General features: G+C 35.9%; 1 protein-coding gene across 2 annotated transcripts in view; it reads left to right on the plus strand.

Moving 5' to 3' along the window:
* Positions 1 to 12,503: 12,503 nt before the first annotated feature.
* Positions 12,504 to 16,855, plus strand: part of LOC149785589 (SAP30-binding protein-like) — a 59,651-nt gene continuing 55,299 nt past the window's right edge. Inside the window, exons 1-2 of one of the 2 annotated variants that reach the window (XM_089979393.1) lie at positions 12,510 to 12,605; positions 16,246 to 16,285. The gene's annotated coding sequence lies outside the window, so the exon portion shown is untranslated. Of the gene's footprint in view, positions 12,606 to 16,245; positions 16,286 to 16,855 lie in introns of both variants that reach the window. The other variant, XM_089979392.1, reaches the window with a different exon arrangement.

A 16,855-nucleotide genomic window follows, 5' to 3' on the forward strand; every position in this document is an offset into this window, starting at 1 on the left:
CTTGAAAACCTTGTCTTGGTTACTTCGCGTCGAAGCTTGTTCATTCCATTTAATTTTTAAAAAAAATCATAGTCATAAACAAAATGGTGCCTATCTGACAGCCAGAGCTGTCATAGCAGCCATGTTGACAATCATTTTATCGCTACAATTAAAAGGATGTTTGAAAGTGGTGCCAATCTGACAGCCTTCATGGCGGCCAGCTTGAAACTTTTGTTATGGCAACTTCTCCTGAACGGGTGATCATACTGACATTGTGTTTTTACTTCAGGACTTATTGTGACACGTAGATGGTCACAAAGGAAAATGGTGTCGATCTGACATAAAAATGGCAGCCATGATGGTCATCTTGAAAATTCATCTCTTCTCTTATTTATGGGCGGTTAGGCTAGCATTGTATTTCACTGAAAGACTTCTCGTGGCATGTAGATTGTTGTTGTAAACTGATAAAAGAAATTATGACGATTTAACATCAAACCTTGTCGCGATGGCAGCCATCTAGAAAATACTGTCAACGTTTCTTCTGATTGGATGGTCATGTAGTTTGAACCAATAGATTTTTGTACGTTATGTAGTCAATCTGAATGAAAACGTTGCGGATAAAAGTGATTAGCGTTGTAGGCACTATCGTTATTATAACTACTGGTCCTGAACGAATGGTTATATAATAGGGTTTTCACTATAACGAATGGTCATACAAAATAGGGTTTTCACTATAACGAATGGTCATACTAAAATGGGGTTTTCACTATAACGAATGGTCATACTAAAATGGGGTTTTCACTATAACGAATGGTCATACTAAAATGGGGTTTTCACTACAACGAATGGTCATACTAAAATGGGGTTTTCACTACAACGAATGGTCATACTAAAATGGGGTTTTCACTATAACGAATGATCATACTAAAATGGGATTTTCACTATAAGGAATGGTCATACTAAAATGGGGTTTTCACTACAACGAATGGTCATACTAAAATGGGGTTTTCACTATAAGGAATGGTCATACTAAAATGGGGTTTTCACTACAACGAATGGTCATACTAAAATGGGTTTTTTACTATAACGAATGGTCTTACAAAATGGGGTTTTCACTACAACGAATGGTCATACTAAAATGGGGTTTTCACTACAACGAATGGTCATACAAAATGGGGTTTCCACTACAACGAATGGTCTTACAAAATGGGGTTTTCACTACAACGAATGGTCATACTAAAATGGGGTTTTCACTACAACGAATGGTCATACAAAATGGGGTTTTCACTACAATGAATGGTCTTACAAAATAGGGTTTTAATTTCTTGTAATGCGAAATTGGTTCTATAGGAAGAGGTTCTTGACACCAAATTGCTGCTTTGGCGGCTATCTTTGAAATCTTCTTATGGAAATGCTTTCTGAAAAGATGGTTGTATCAGTATGGTTGTATCAGTATGAAATTTTCACTTAAACAATATAACGGTATATAGCAGATCCTGAATGAAAATGGTGCCGAGCTGATATGCAACATGGCGGCCATAGTAGACGTCACAAAAATATTTTTATTGGTTCTGTTTAGAAAATGTTGGCATTGACATGGAGTTTCCACTAAAGCGCCTTTTAACAAAATTTTATAAAAATCAAATTTTTATCAAAATATTAATAAAAACAACATTTCAATGACATCACCGCAAGATTTTCACAAAATCACCTCGAGTGATGGTGTCATTAACATGTGGTTCATTTAAAGATCTCTTGCGATGATGTCATTGACATGTGGCTTTCCTTTGAAAACCACTTGCGATGGTGTCACTGACACGAGGTTTTCATTTGAACACCTCTTGCGGTGGTGTCATTGATATGTAGTTTTCATTTAAGCATCTCTTGCAATGGTGTCAATGACACGTGGTTCTCATTTGACACCTCTTTCAGTGGTGTCATTGACATGTAGTTGTTTTCATTTAAGCATCTCTTCCAATGGTGTCATTGACACGTGGTTTTCATTTGAACACCTCTTGCAGTGGTGTCATTAACATGTGACTTTCATTTAAGCATCTCTTGCAATGGTGTCATTGACACTTGGTTTTCATTTGAACACCTCTTGCAGTGGTGCCACTGACATGTGGTTTTCATTTAAGCATCTTTTGCGGTGATGTCATTGACATGTGGTTTTCATTTGAACACCTCTTGCGGTGATGTCATTAGCACGTTGTTTTCATTTGAAGGCCTCTTACAATACGTTATTGGTCCTAAATGAAAATGATCTAACAATAAACATTTCTGAAATACTGTAAACAGGAACCGCTGTAGCCTAAGTGGTTTGAGCATAAGCCTCGGATGCGGGAGTTCGCGGGTTCGAACCCCGGTCGAGTCATACCAAAGACTTATTTAACAAATGGTACTAACAGCTGCCTCGTTTGGCGCTCAGCGGTAAGATGTTAGTGTTAGGACTGGCCGCCCTTGTAATCAGGATAATGAGACTGGGTGGGACTTGATGCTGCATGTCTGCGGCCTGATACCCCATTGGTAGACATTACTATAAGCTGCCACTCTGCAGACATCGTAAAGAACATAACAGAATAAATTGCTAAAGCAACGTTAAAAATCCAAATCATTCACACATTGTGAACAGGTTTGAAAACATCACCTACTTCAACCTGCGTAAAATCAAAAGTCATTATTTGCATTTCTGAGCATATATTCTAACGAATTTGGACCAGACTGTATATTTCTTGTTTTGAAATAAATTACCTGATAGTCTTCATTTCACAATTCGTGACTCGGTATCTATTTTAACAAAAATTTATTTGTGGTGGATAACTAACTTGATAACAAGAATAGGAACAATTTATCTAGAATTTTTTTTTATCAAACCAGCTGATTCACAAAATTGAAGAATGCCTCGAGTCATACAAGTTCAATAACACTGCTTTTTCAAAAATGCTGTTAAAGATTAAACCAAACGTAGCATGTAGGTATATCCTGAAAAAAAACTAAGACGAGTTTTGTGATAATCTATCCTTTAAATCAGGTCAAAGGTCAAAAGCCATGACATGATTTTTGTATTACACGTATCTTATGAAGATATTATCATAAAAATTAACCAAATGTACAAAATGATATATGTTGGAGGTTTTCAATTAATTTATTTCGGCCAATAGGTCGTCAACCCCTTCAATGGACTTGTGTTTATGTTTTTATTCTCAATATTTCCAAAGCTTTTATATTCTGTATGTTTTCTTCTTTGATTATTCAACCTTTGTTTCTGTTCCCATTTTGATTCCTTCTTCTTTTTTCATTTTTGTTCTCAATGTAACTATCGTTAAAAAGCAAGAACCGACAATGCAAAACGTGTATTGTGAAATATAAGAGACATCCGGACTATAGAGCAACCTTTTTAAATTTACGATTGGTAAAGAAAAATTCTTTTTTTACATTTCTCATTAAAACACTTTTAATTATTTAATGTAAGTGAAGCGAGGTAACAAACTTTGTCACACGTATTATAAAGCCAAATTGTATTCAAGATTCATTCCGAGAAATTTTGAAAAATATAAGAATAACTACGGTTTTTAAATGGCATAAATTATTATCCTTACATTAATACAAATTGACTGACTGTCGTATTCCATCCACGAGGGGTTCTATCCATTATACATACGGCTTTTAAATGTTAGAAATTAGTATCCTTACATTAATACAAATTGACCGTCGTGCTCCATCCACAAGGATTTTTATACATTATTCATACGGCTTTTAAACGGTAGAAATTAGTATCCTTACATTAATACAAATTGACCGTCGTGCTCCATCCACAAGGATTTTTATACATTATTCATACGGCTTTTAAACGGTAGAAATTAGTATCCTTACATTAATACAAATTGACCGACTGTCGTACTCCATCCACAAGGATTTTTATACATTATTCATACGGCTTTTAAACGGTAGAAATTAGTATCCTTACATTAATACAAATTGACCGACTGTCGTACTCCATCCACAAGGATTTTTATACATTATTCATACGGCTTTTAAACGGTAGAAATTAGTATCCTTACATTAATATAAATTGACCGACTGTCGTACTCCATCCACAAGGATTTTTATACATTATTCATACGGCTTTTAAACGGTAGAAATTAGTATCCTTACATTAATACAAATTGACTGACTGTCGTATTCCATCCACAAGGATTTTTATACATTATAAATGCGGCTTTTAAATGGTAGAAATTAGTATCCTTACATTAATACAAATTGACTGACTGTCGTATTCCATCCACAAGGATTTTTATACATTATAAATGCGGCTTTTAAATGGTAGAAATTAGTATCCTTACAATAATACAAATTGACTGACTGTCGTATTCCATCCACAAGGATTTTTATACATTATAAATGCGGCTTTTAAACGGTAGAAATTAGTATCCTTACAATAATACAAATTGACCGACTGTCGTATTCCATCCACAAGGATTTTTATACATTATAAATACGGCTTTTAAACGGTAGAAATTAGTATCCTTACATTAATTTTTAAGAGATTTGTATATGCAATAATGCAATAATTTAGATGAACGGTTCTTAATCTTTTGGGCGGCGATCCAGATTTGGTTTGTGGTGTTAGCATCACCACCCAACAAATGCTAAAAAATAGCATGGCGACCCAGTTTTTGTTTGCGACCCATGGGTTAAGAACCATTTTTTTTAGATTCTATTTAAAACAGCTATCACCTTAAGATCGTAAAGAACAGGGTAAACTACAGTCCTAATGTTGAAGTAATGTTTCCGATTGTCCTTTTGATATCCAAATGAAAGACCATTTTCCTATTAGTCAACGACATATGTTCAAACAAAACAAATGCGAACGTTAGTGTATAAGAAAAGTAAAATAATATTTCGCAATATTATTCCGATGGGAGATACTGTGCGAAATGTCCAGGGAAATAACCATTTAGACGTGGAGTAATTATAGCGAATTAGCTGGCACAAAATGAGACCCAAACAAAAAATCCGTAAAAATTATCCCTTGTATATTATAACTGCAATACACCTTTAGTGGTGAAAATAAAACTCTGTAATTTCAGCAATCGTGTTTTGGATGAAATCACAAAATGTTACGTCCGCGAAATATACAAATATCTATGGTATCTCACATCAATGAAATCACAATATACAAACATTTTCGGTATCGTGCAGTCTTAGAAGACTGAATAATGCGACTTCTGTGATAATTTAATAGAAGTATTTGTTCTCACTAAAAACATAACGGAAAGCTTACTTCAGATGAATGTCCCCCACCCCAAAGAATGTCTCTAATAATTGAAGTTCTCGAGTAGGTAACCTGCAAGAATAATGACTTTTAATGAGGGGATATCACAGTCCGCACAAACTCACATATGATATCACAAAGTTATAACACGATACCATACCATACCATACTGGACTATACTATACTATACTATACTATACTATACTATACTATACTATACTACACTATACTACACTACACTATACTACACTATACTATACTATACTATACTATACTATACTACACTACACTACACTACACTGTACTGTACTGTACTGTACTGTACTGCACTGCACCACTGCACTGCACTACACTGCACTGCACTGCACTGTACCTTACCGTACCATACCACACCATATCATTGAAATAACTAAAAGGATTATGTACATGTTTAATTAGTTTTACTAATTAGCATCATATCAGAATAAAATGAGCAAACAAATTATACTAGTCATGTTTTTTTAAAAAGTGAATATCTTCGAACAATTAATGTCGTTCGTTATGTTTGTTAATATATCCTTCTTTTTTAAATGTTTAACAAATATGAGATGTCGTAAATATGATGAAAACCAAAATGAACTTCAAGAAACATAAACAATTTAATAATCCAAATAAACTGTTCATATTTTCTGACCGTCAAGTTGAATAAATATTTAAATCGGTCTAGTTCAGTTTATCTAGTCAAAGGGAAAAAACTCTTCTTTGCCATTAAATCGTTCATTTCCCGCTAATAATAATAATAATAATAATAATAATAATAGTTGTTTATTATTATTATTATTATTATTATTATTGTTGTTGTTGTTGTTGTTGTTCTTGTTGCTGTTGTTCTTGTTGCTTCTGCTCTTATTTGCAATAGCGCTATTAATTGTATCGGTATTTATGGTTTGTCGTTTCTTCTGGGATCAGACCACTTTAAGGACCTTCTGAATACTCCGTATGCAGTGGGTCTAATTTTATTCCTAGAGCCTTCAGTTTCTATCGTATTTCTCTGAGTTTTCCAGACCTTTCTACCTTCTCGGGACAGTGGTCGTAAAGAGCCGATTTGATCCCACTTTGCATCATATTATGCTAAATCACGGAGTAGTAACGTCTTAGTTAGACCCTGTGTTTAGTTCGTGGGTGAGTCATGGCAGGCCTTTGGCGGTCATAGTAACATATAATCAGGTGGGTAACGCACCAATTGGATAAGCATGGGTATATTAGATACCGTCATTAAACATGGTCCAACGAGGAATTCAGTCATGCACCTGGATGGCTGTGGCTTTAACACCACCCAGTGGAAAGAAATACTTGGACACTTACTGCGACAGTAATTTTCAGAGATACAGAAATGGGGTCCGACTATTAGGATGTTGGAATGCGAAGCAGACACCACTGCCTTACATCGCATATGTAACAAGTATCGCCCCCTATTAGTAAGCTACTGACTGCCGTATTAGAGACCATCTGGAGCAAGACAAACAGACAACTATACAGAGATGTATTATAACATACATAGGCACACATATACGCCTACCCTTAGTGACAGCCAGAATCCAGTCAGAAACGATTTTTTGCAATTCAGACTTTTAGTGCATTATTGGTACCATACACCAAAGCTAGCAATGCATAGCATATATCGCATTATAGGTACCATAACCAATGCTAGTTATGCATAGAATAGATCGCAGTATTGGTACCATAACCAACGCTAGTTATGCACAGCATAGATCGCATTATAGGTACCATAACCAACGCTAGTTATGCATAGCATAGATCCACATGTCGGTCACATAAGCAAAGTGACGCAGCTGGCTGATGACCTCAATCAGCTGATCCTAAATAACATATCTAAGTTCAAAGAACGATTGGAAAAGTTTACTACCAAAGGTGTAGGCTGGCAGCTTGTCAGATGCGATGAAATGAATCTATGCATTTCTCACTATTGCCCATTTTGAGGCAAAGGGCATATAGCGACAAACAAATCGTTCGACAAAAGGGATGTTATGAATGGCCCATTCTATCAAATTTTTACCCTTCCGATGACATACCAATCGTCCCAGCAAATACCCTAAGTATCTGGCAACGCTAAGAATTTGACATAGTTCCGATGGAGATCCCTAACATTGCGAAGTACGAGAACCTAGATCCCACCATTGCCGTCAACGTCTATGGGTGGTGTAACAAGTAACCGGGTTGGATTTCAAATTTATAATAGAACACTTTTGATGGTGATACAAATACAGTGTTTAATGATGAATGACTTGAATGACAAAAGAATTATGATTATTACGTGCGTGTATAAGATCCAAATATTGGACAAATTAACATAACCTGCACGAACCTAATAATGCAACAAATGAAAATACAAATAAATGACCTTTAACAGTACAAAGACAAAGGTGAATGATTCATAGTGATTTCACACGACGAAAATAATAAAGTATTTTACTCAAATAATAAAAAATGTGGTACTTTACTCATATAGTAAAATCTATTCACTCAAACAATGAAAAAATAAGGTATTTTACTCAAATAGTAAAATGATGAAAACAAAGGGACATATAATAATAATAATAATAATAATAATAATAATAATAATAATAATAATAATAATATAAATAATAATAATAATAATAATAATAATAATAATGATAATGATAATAATAATAAGGACTTTGTATAGCGCCTAATCTTTAAAAGCTCTAAGCGCTTTACAGCATGTCTAAACACCTAAAACATAAAAAACACATAATAATGTGATTACAAAAAAAACAAATTAGAAAACATAAAACATGCTGAAAATATTTAAGGTAGGAAACATTATTAGGTCTTTAAGTTTGTTCTTGCAGCCTCAAGCCTCGAAAAAGGTGCGTTTTAAGAGCACTCTTGAATGAGATCGCTGTGTCTTTGTCTCTAAGTTCAGTGGGCAATTCCTTCGACGTTGTTGGGCCCTGGTATGCAAAAGAACGTTGTCCATATGATTTCGTTTTCATAGTGGGAATAATGAGTATACGATTATCAGAAGAGGAGCGTAAGTATCTTGCTGGTGTGTACACATAGGTGAGATCGGATAGATATGTTGTACTGGAGTCCGTCAGTGAAACGTAGCACAGAGACCAAATTTCGTGTTTGATTCTGAATCGAATGGATAGCTAATGTAGGGTACAGAGCAGGGGGAGGTGTGCTCTGATTGTGGTACTCTAATGATGATCCGAGCAGCTGTGTTTTGAACTTTTTTAAGTTTCTAGAGTAGATATTGAGACGAACCAGACAGAATTGAGTTACAATAGTCCAGTCTTGAACGTACTAATTAACACACAAGAAAGTGGCATCAACTGAAAGATATTTGCGAATTGAGCTGATGCGTCTCAGCTCAAGATATGCAGCCTTGCATATGTTCATGATATGTTGGTGCAATGTGAGAGTACTATCCAGAGTAACACCTAGGTTTCGTACTGACTGTGTGAATTTAATGTTGGCGTTGCTGATATTTATTGTTTGAGGTAAAGGATGTAAATGAGAAAGTCTTTTTGTTGTGATCAGAATGTCCTCAGTTTTATCATCATTCATCTGCAGCTTGTTACATGTCATCCATGATTTCACATCAGAAATGCACCTCTCAACACCTTGGATGGTAGCATCAACTTCAGTTGGGTGGATAAATTTGTATATTTGTATATTTGAGTGCCATCAGCGTACAATGGGCGAGACACTGGATAATGATCTATGACACCTGAGAGCGGCTGAGTGTATAGACTGAAGAGAACAGGTCCAAGAACAGACTCATGCGGAACATCACAACATAGATCAGCTGCGATGGAGTGGATTCCATTTGCCGACACCACGTGTGTCCTGTTGACCGAGTAGGACTTGAACCACAGTAAGGCCGTATCATGAATGCCAAATACATGATGAGACGGCGAAGTAATATATCATGGTCTGTTGTGTCAAATGCTGCAGACAAATTAAGGATGGTGACGACTGTAATCTTTCCGCTATCCAAAGGTCATTAACTACTTTCAGAAGTGTGTGTGTGTGTGTGTGTGTGTGTGTGTGTGTGTGTGTGTGATTTGGATTTTTAACATAGCTTTAACAATTTTTCAGTCATATCGCTACGATGTCTGCAGTGTGGCAGTTTATAGTGATGTCTAGCACTGGGGCATCATACCGCATACATGTAGCACGATGTACCACCCAGTCACATTATCCTGACACCAGGCCGAACAGTCCTAACACTAACCTCTTAATCCTGAGCGCCAAGCGAGGCAGCTGTTAGTACCATTTTTGTAAGTCTTTGGTATGACTCGGCCGGGGATCGAACCCACGACCTACTGCATCCGAGGCGGACTCTCTAACCATTAGGTCACCGGGGCGGTCAGAAGAGTAGTTTTAGTATTGTGGCAAGGGCGATATACAGACTGTATATTGCAAAGAATAGAACAGCTTTTCACAGATTTTTTTTTATATGAATGTGAGATTAGAAACTGGGCGTTAGTTCTTTAAATCGTTATGGTCGAGTGTTGGTTTCTCCAGCAGAGGCTTTACAAGGCTGATTTGAAAAATGATGGGAATTCCCCGGATGAGACAGAGAGAGGTATTAACATCAGTTACTGAAGGCAATACTTGATCTAAGCGATCAAGCAGCAGTGTTGTTGCAATTGGATCAAATTCACATGACTTTGGTACACTCTTCATCACGATTGTACCTACTAAATCCATAGAGACAGGTTCAAATGCTGCTAACGTTTGCCGCTGACATTCTGTATCGCAACTGTATGGTGACGACGAGTCAATTTAAATTCTGTTGTCAAGCTTATCACTACTGGTTTGTACTTTGTCACTGAAGAAATTTGCAAACAGGTCCGGAAAGTCAACTGGAAAGAAGGTAGTTGGAAGTGGTGTACATTTGTTCCATGACATTAGCTTGTTAGTAATCTCGAAGAGCTCTTTGCAGCTGCAACTTTCCGTGATCTTAGTACTCAAGTGGGCTGATTTCGCTGCATGGACTATATTTGTGACGTTCTTCTTAATGTCTTCATATATTTGCTTAGTGACTGGTGGAAAGCCAAAGCCTCTCAGCTTTACGTCGGTCTCTTCTAGCAGTGTGAAGCTGGTCCCTAACACTGCTATGCTACGGAGAACACTTTTGAATTGATACTCTGCGCTTGGCTGATGGGGCATGTTTGACAAGCAATAGACGCAGGTAGTTATCGAGTTGTTCTGCTGTAGGAGGTAAGCAAGTTGTTAGGTTTGCTTGGATGCCATGCATTAGTTTGGTTCTATTTATCATACTGAGGTTTCTCTATGTAGCAAATAAAGGTGGGGGGTTAGGGACTGATACGTCAAGATGGCATCTAATGCAGAGGCGATCTGATGCAAGTTCGTGGGATACCAGGGAGGACCATAGAATATTATCATCAGGTCTATGAAAAGTCCAGTCTAAAATGTGACCATGTTTATGTGTGAGATGGTTAACTGACTGATATACAAAATATCTTTACAATCCCAAACACTGTGTATTACAAACCACAAAATTAACCCACGGCTAAAAGATTACACGTATGGAGTTACACATTCAGTTATCAGCATACTTGGCTACCAGTCACACTGGTCAATCAATCAATCAGCGCCCAACAATCGATCAGCAACGCCCGATCACCTGCTACTCGACCAGCAACAATGTTCAATCAGCTCTACGGCTGATATGGTTCAGCTTTACAGCTGCTTTGGTTCTACAGATGGTACCACATCGACTCCGATCAGCTCTACAGCTGAGACTCCGATCAGCTCTACAGCTGAAGATGTGCAAGTCTTTAAAGTAGACCGCTCACTGACAAGAAGTGTGTAGATTTAGTCTTACGATGAGGCATTTATACACACGATGCCGCCATGCATCGTCTGTGCGGCGGAAGTATTCTTTTCTTCCCATCGAAAGCACTTCTCACGTGCGACATAGGATGAACCGAACTCACTGTTTCGAAATATTCGAAATATTGTCTTAATAAATGTTTTTTCCTCTCAAATAATATATAATTACAACATAAAACTCGTCTGCAGACTTATAACAGGAACACAAGAAATGAGAATGACTCCAAAATCGGAATGAAGCTGATAGCTCCGTTTTTTTTTCCTTATATACATTTTGTATTTCGACTAAATTCACAATATACCCCACGGGACGGATCTTATTACTCATTTTGCATTTAATTTGCCTTTTCATGAGACCCAGCCCAATCAATGGGAAGTTTCTGAATTCTCCTAGAAACGTCGTAGCCCCATCAGCCAATGAGAAATTAATCCAAAGGCACCATTAAGTCTTATTATTAAGATTATTATTAATAATTGTCATCGTATTCGTAAACATCTAATAACAGACTTGGGTAGGGGCCCCGAGTGCCGAATGATCTAAAGTGCTCACCATTACGGATCACTGAGATCTCACCTGTCTGCGTGGGTCTGAGTCTCGGGTTCAGCAAATGCGGGTATGCGAGAAAGCTTGCCAGTAGCTTCTCGTGGGCCGGTGGTTCTTTTTGGGGATTTCTGGTTTCTTCCTCCACCATTTATAATGGCCCCCATGTATAGCCTGTGTTCTGCTGAAAAGTGGCGTTAAACCCTACAACAACAATAACAACTTCAACAGACTCAGGTCAATCAGACAAAATCTAACTAACCTTATTCTGCACAACTTACACCCATGAATAAAAATTACAAAAATTAAATAAAATCAAGAGTTGCCAAAAAAAAAAATAAAAAAAAAATGTAGATATACATACAGAAGATGTCATAACGTGCACTTCGTTGATTTCCGTAAACGAAGGTTTGGTTGGGTGGAACGGAGTTCGAGGTTGGGTTTTAGACCTAACCAAGCGAAAGTATAAGACGTGTACAGTTTGCATATAATATAATATACTAAAAAGAGCACAACAATTACTGCAAAAGAATGATATAATATGCAAATTAAACTGCTTCTGTTCTTTAAGTCTATAATAAAATATAAAGATCAGATATTTTCCTATACCATCAGAAATATCAGTTCAAATTTTAATGGCAAACACCAATATACAGAGCATTCACAATTTCAATTTTGCTATAAAAAAATAAAGGTATGCATAAAAAATTCGTTCATATAAAACTTATGAATATTTCAATTATTTTCCGGGTCGTAAATTGACTCTCGGACAAATTATCCTACAGTCTGCGCGCTGTAAACGTATTAGACTTGAGACGATCTTTCGTTTTAGAGGTACATAAAATACATCAAAGAAATTTCTAAAGAAGAAAGGAAGAAGAGGACACATACATTTTTATTTTATGTGTTTGAGTCTTGGTAAGTGATAGTATATTTTAAAAACGAATCTGTGGCAGAATTAGTATATTTAAGTTTATGATCATCCACAAAATAGTATCCAGTGGTGCAAGTGTATATAACAAGTCTCCTATTTTCGAGGTCACGCTGAATCGAATATAAAACGGACCATAGATTGCTGGTTAGTTAAATAGTATCGGTTTGTCTGTTGGCTATGTTCTCAGTAGATTCCAAAACTGAAGAGTCATTTGACCCTTGACATCAAAATCTTAAGGGTCATTTGTTTTTGAGTTATGAGCTCGTAGGTAGGAGTGTTCTTTATTCATTGAGTAAACATTAAAACAGACGCTAAAGATTTGTTACAACTTTATGAGATAATCCTTTTGCTCAGAATTGTTACGAACTTTCTGTTTCATGCAGTATGAGCATTGGAATGATTATCACCGGCAGGTCGTTTCTGAGCCAGAGGCAGAATAGAAAATGTACTTCTTTGAGCTGTTATGATTATTAACACGAGCCAAAGTATTGCTAGTACTAATATTAGTACTCCTACTCCTACCTTGTGGACGGGATACTAACATGAGCATATACGTGTCAATGGAGCAAGCTGGGTGTGATTCACACCTGGTGCTCTTTTAGCCTAATATCAACAATTTGAACATATTCCTTGCATATAATGCAGTAAATTGAGTAGTCCTCTTATTTAATACCAGAAGTATCACAGATCATTGTTGAAATAGCTGTAAAATCTTGTTTACTTTTTTATATTCGATATTTTCATTTAGATTGTCTGCCATCTTACAGGGCTCGAATTTAACGCAAATTTCTTTGTAGCCAGAAGAACTAGTATATTGAGAAAATTTACTAGTCCTGCCAAATCTTTACTAGTTCTGTTCACAAAACAATGTCACACAGCTTTCATGTATGTTTACCGATTCAATTTTAAAGTTCGAACAACCCCAACAAAACTGGATGTTTTCTGTGAGTTTGTTTTTGCGAATTGCATACACCAGTTACACCACATTACGTTCCTTTCCTCCTCATAATTCAGCCACTCCCTGTCTTTTGTCCATTTCTTTTGAAACTTTCTATTACGCTTTTCCCTATCATAAGAATTAGTCCTCATCATTCTCATTCAACTTCTGCTTTTTTTCCGGTGGCTGAACACCTTCTATCAAATGCCACATTTTGCCTGTCTTATATGGAGGAAATTGTGCCTGGTTTTGAAATATGAGATGTTATAGTGTAGCTGATGCAAATTATTTAAAGCAAGAAAAGGAATGGAACAGTGTCCTTTATATAAGAAAGTCAGAGCAAGAAACACGTTTCAAAACACATGTCTTTGCCCCCTCCCACAATTAAATGGACTCTCCCTAACAAAGATTTTAACTTCAGCGGATGTTCTGCATGATCAAAGCAGTGGCTATTGTAAGCACTGTTATAAAATATTAGCATCAGAAGATAGTGTTAGTTTCAGCTTGGAAAAGGTGTGTTCCCATCAAACAAAGCCATCTGAAACTCGGCGCGTTGTATTTAACAGCTCCAATTACAGTATCATAAGTCAATAGTTTGGTAATTGTTCCTAATTAATCGAACCTCAATGTATTGTTGAAATTAATAATAAGGCGGAAAATTTTCAAATCTTAGATGCCCATACTCAGAGATTTTAATTCCCATCAAATGTACGGCATTCTGCTTGGATATATCCACGTGTATTCAATTATTTGTTCATTCTTGTAAGGGAAAAATATAAAAACATCTTATATCATAGAAAAAGTAGTTGTATGGAAAGAATGTGTCAATAACATAATCATAATAACTTGATCTTATTCTTATAATTATTTCGATGGAAATGTAAAATATGTAGTTTCCTGTTTGTGACTGTTGGAGTGTTTAGGTAGCGAACAAAAAAAAGAACCTGAAACAAACAAACATGCAAATTACTTTCTTTGAATAGTTTTTGCCATGTTCTATTTGTGTGGTATACCGCTTTGGAGTTTGTTACTGTGGTCGAGTGAATAAAGTGCAATACCACGTCATTTTTTCATTTAATTCATTATCAGATTAATTATGATCAATTACCAAACTTCCGTTCTTAATGATGGGACCATAATTTGTGCTGTTAAAAAATGAAATGCACAAAATCTGATGGATTCGTGTTATAGAAACGCACCTTTCCGAGGCAGAAATTGACTTCATCTTCTTATGCTAATATTTTATGACTGTGTTTACAATGGCCATTGCTTTGATTCTATAGAACATCTGCTATGTCAAGTCTTTATTAGGGAATGGCGTAAACAAACGCTGACTATTGATAACCGAAATTTACTAGCCCATCAGACTATTAACATTATGAAAGTTACTAGTCTGACGGGAAATCTGCTAGCCTTGGGCTAGCGGACTACTGCTAATTTCGAGCCCATATCTTAGTTCAAGTAATGATTACTTCCATTCTCTCCCTCATTTGTTTGTGTGCCATATAAGGACATTGAGGCCTTCTTTGGATATGTAAACAAATCGTAGTAAAAATATGGCGTGGTTTGAGTCAGAAATTCTGTGGAATAATAGTAAATATGGTTTATGAAATTCCACCAAGAAGCCATTATTTGCCACTTGATTGATAATAACATAGCTTAGAATATCCAAATATGGTCTGGCAAGCCTTACATAGAAAAGGGGTCATGGCGAGAGTCTCGCGTTATCTGTCATGGCGGACACAGTGAGGTTAGTGTAACCATGCCAATTTATTTTATCGTGTAAGGGCTTAATAATTTCAAAATAAGCCAAACTTCTTTCACAGCATGACTATACTTCCATAGTAAGATTTCTACACTATTTGTTTTTCTGACTTTAGTGATGATTTTTTTTGCTCCATTACATTATATGGGATCAGTTCTTAGCCTCAACCACAACAAATCAAGCTGAGGCTACAACATCATAGCTAAAGTATTGCATGACAATTCATTGAAAAAGAAAGAACCATATGTCTTTGTACATCACTACAAGAATTCTTTGTTTTTATAAAAACCACAAGCATTTTTTTTCTCCCTTCATTAGATCACTAACTGGCAAACATTGATGACATCAAATTATGATTATCAAGTTTCACACTTAACTGGGTTCTAATATTTTTTGGATCCATATTTCTCCTTTAAAGAATTAGGAATGACTTTTCTGTATGATTAAATGTGACAACAATGCATTAACAATTAAACAATATAAAAAATCAAAATACCAACTAAAATGTTCCTGCCAAAAACAAATTTTGTTCGATCTCTACTTTTTGTCTTAGGTCAAATGTCAGATGATTTTTATTAAAAGGCTTGAAAACCATTTCCACCTTTGATCCCTTAATTACTTATAATACCTTTATTAAATATCCGCATTCAGCTTTAAACTCCAAAGATTGCAACAGTAAGTTAATCAGTTAGCAGTTTGATGTGTACTTATTAGTCCTCAGTATACTAGTTTCTATAATGTGGGGATAGAATGTACAGATATAACAATTTTTGGGGTCTTAAAAATAATAATAATAATAATAATAATAATAATAATAATATTATTATTATTTTATTTTTCAAAGTGTTAGGGTAGTTTTCACATATAAATGGTACAATGCTCAAATACAAAAGCCTGATGCTGAGAGCCCCTCTAATTTCAGATCAAGCCTTTCCTCTATCCTAAGTGAGGTCCTCCATCAGGTATGTTGAAAAAAAATTAATTTGTCTGGGAAACTTTGCACTGATGAAATACAGAAATTTATTTTCAAGATGTTGAACAACTAGTAAGTTATAATATTTATCCCCATACCCTTATGAAGATAATCTACTAAACAAACTTCTGTTGAAAGTTGTAAATTTGGTGTACAAAGCAGAGCACGTGATTTACGAATGGGAAACAGATTACCAGGGTTACCTAAAATTTTTAGTGCTCACCTGCCAAACATACTGTGATTCTACCAGAGGTAGGAAAAAGTACCGTTTGAGATATTTATGTATAGTCAGTTGTGTGGGTACCAGAACTCTTCCAGGAATTGTTACAACCAGTGCAATGCCGAGTAGCAGAATTACGGCTTGCGTGCATACACAACAAGCTGTTAATTGATTACTTTATTGTTGTAATCTGGAGAGTTGTCACCAGATGCAGGATGTTTTCTATGGTATTATAAGTACATGTACATGTATTAAAGGGATTAGATGTGATCATGAGGTTTTGATAAAAAATTAGCCATCCTTTGGCACATTTGAGATAAAAAGGAAAGACCTACTTAA

Source organism: Sinohyriopsis cumingii, chromosome 13 (genome assembly GCF_028554795.1).
Source record: "Sinohyriopsis cumingii isolate HCF-2022 chromosome 13, ASM2855479v2, whole genome shotgun sequence".
In the NCBI taxonomy this organism is placed as follows: Eukaryota; Metazoa; Mollusca; class Bivalvia; order Unionida; family Unionidae; genus Sinohyriopsis; species Sinohyriopsis cumingii.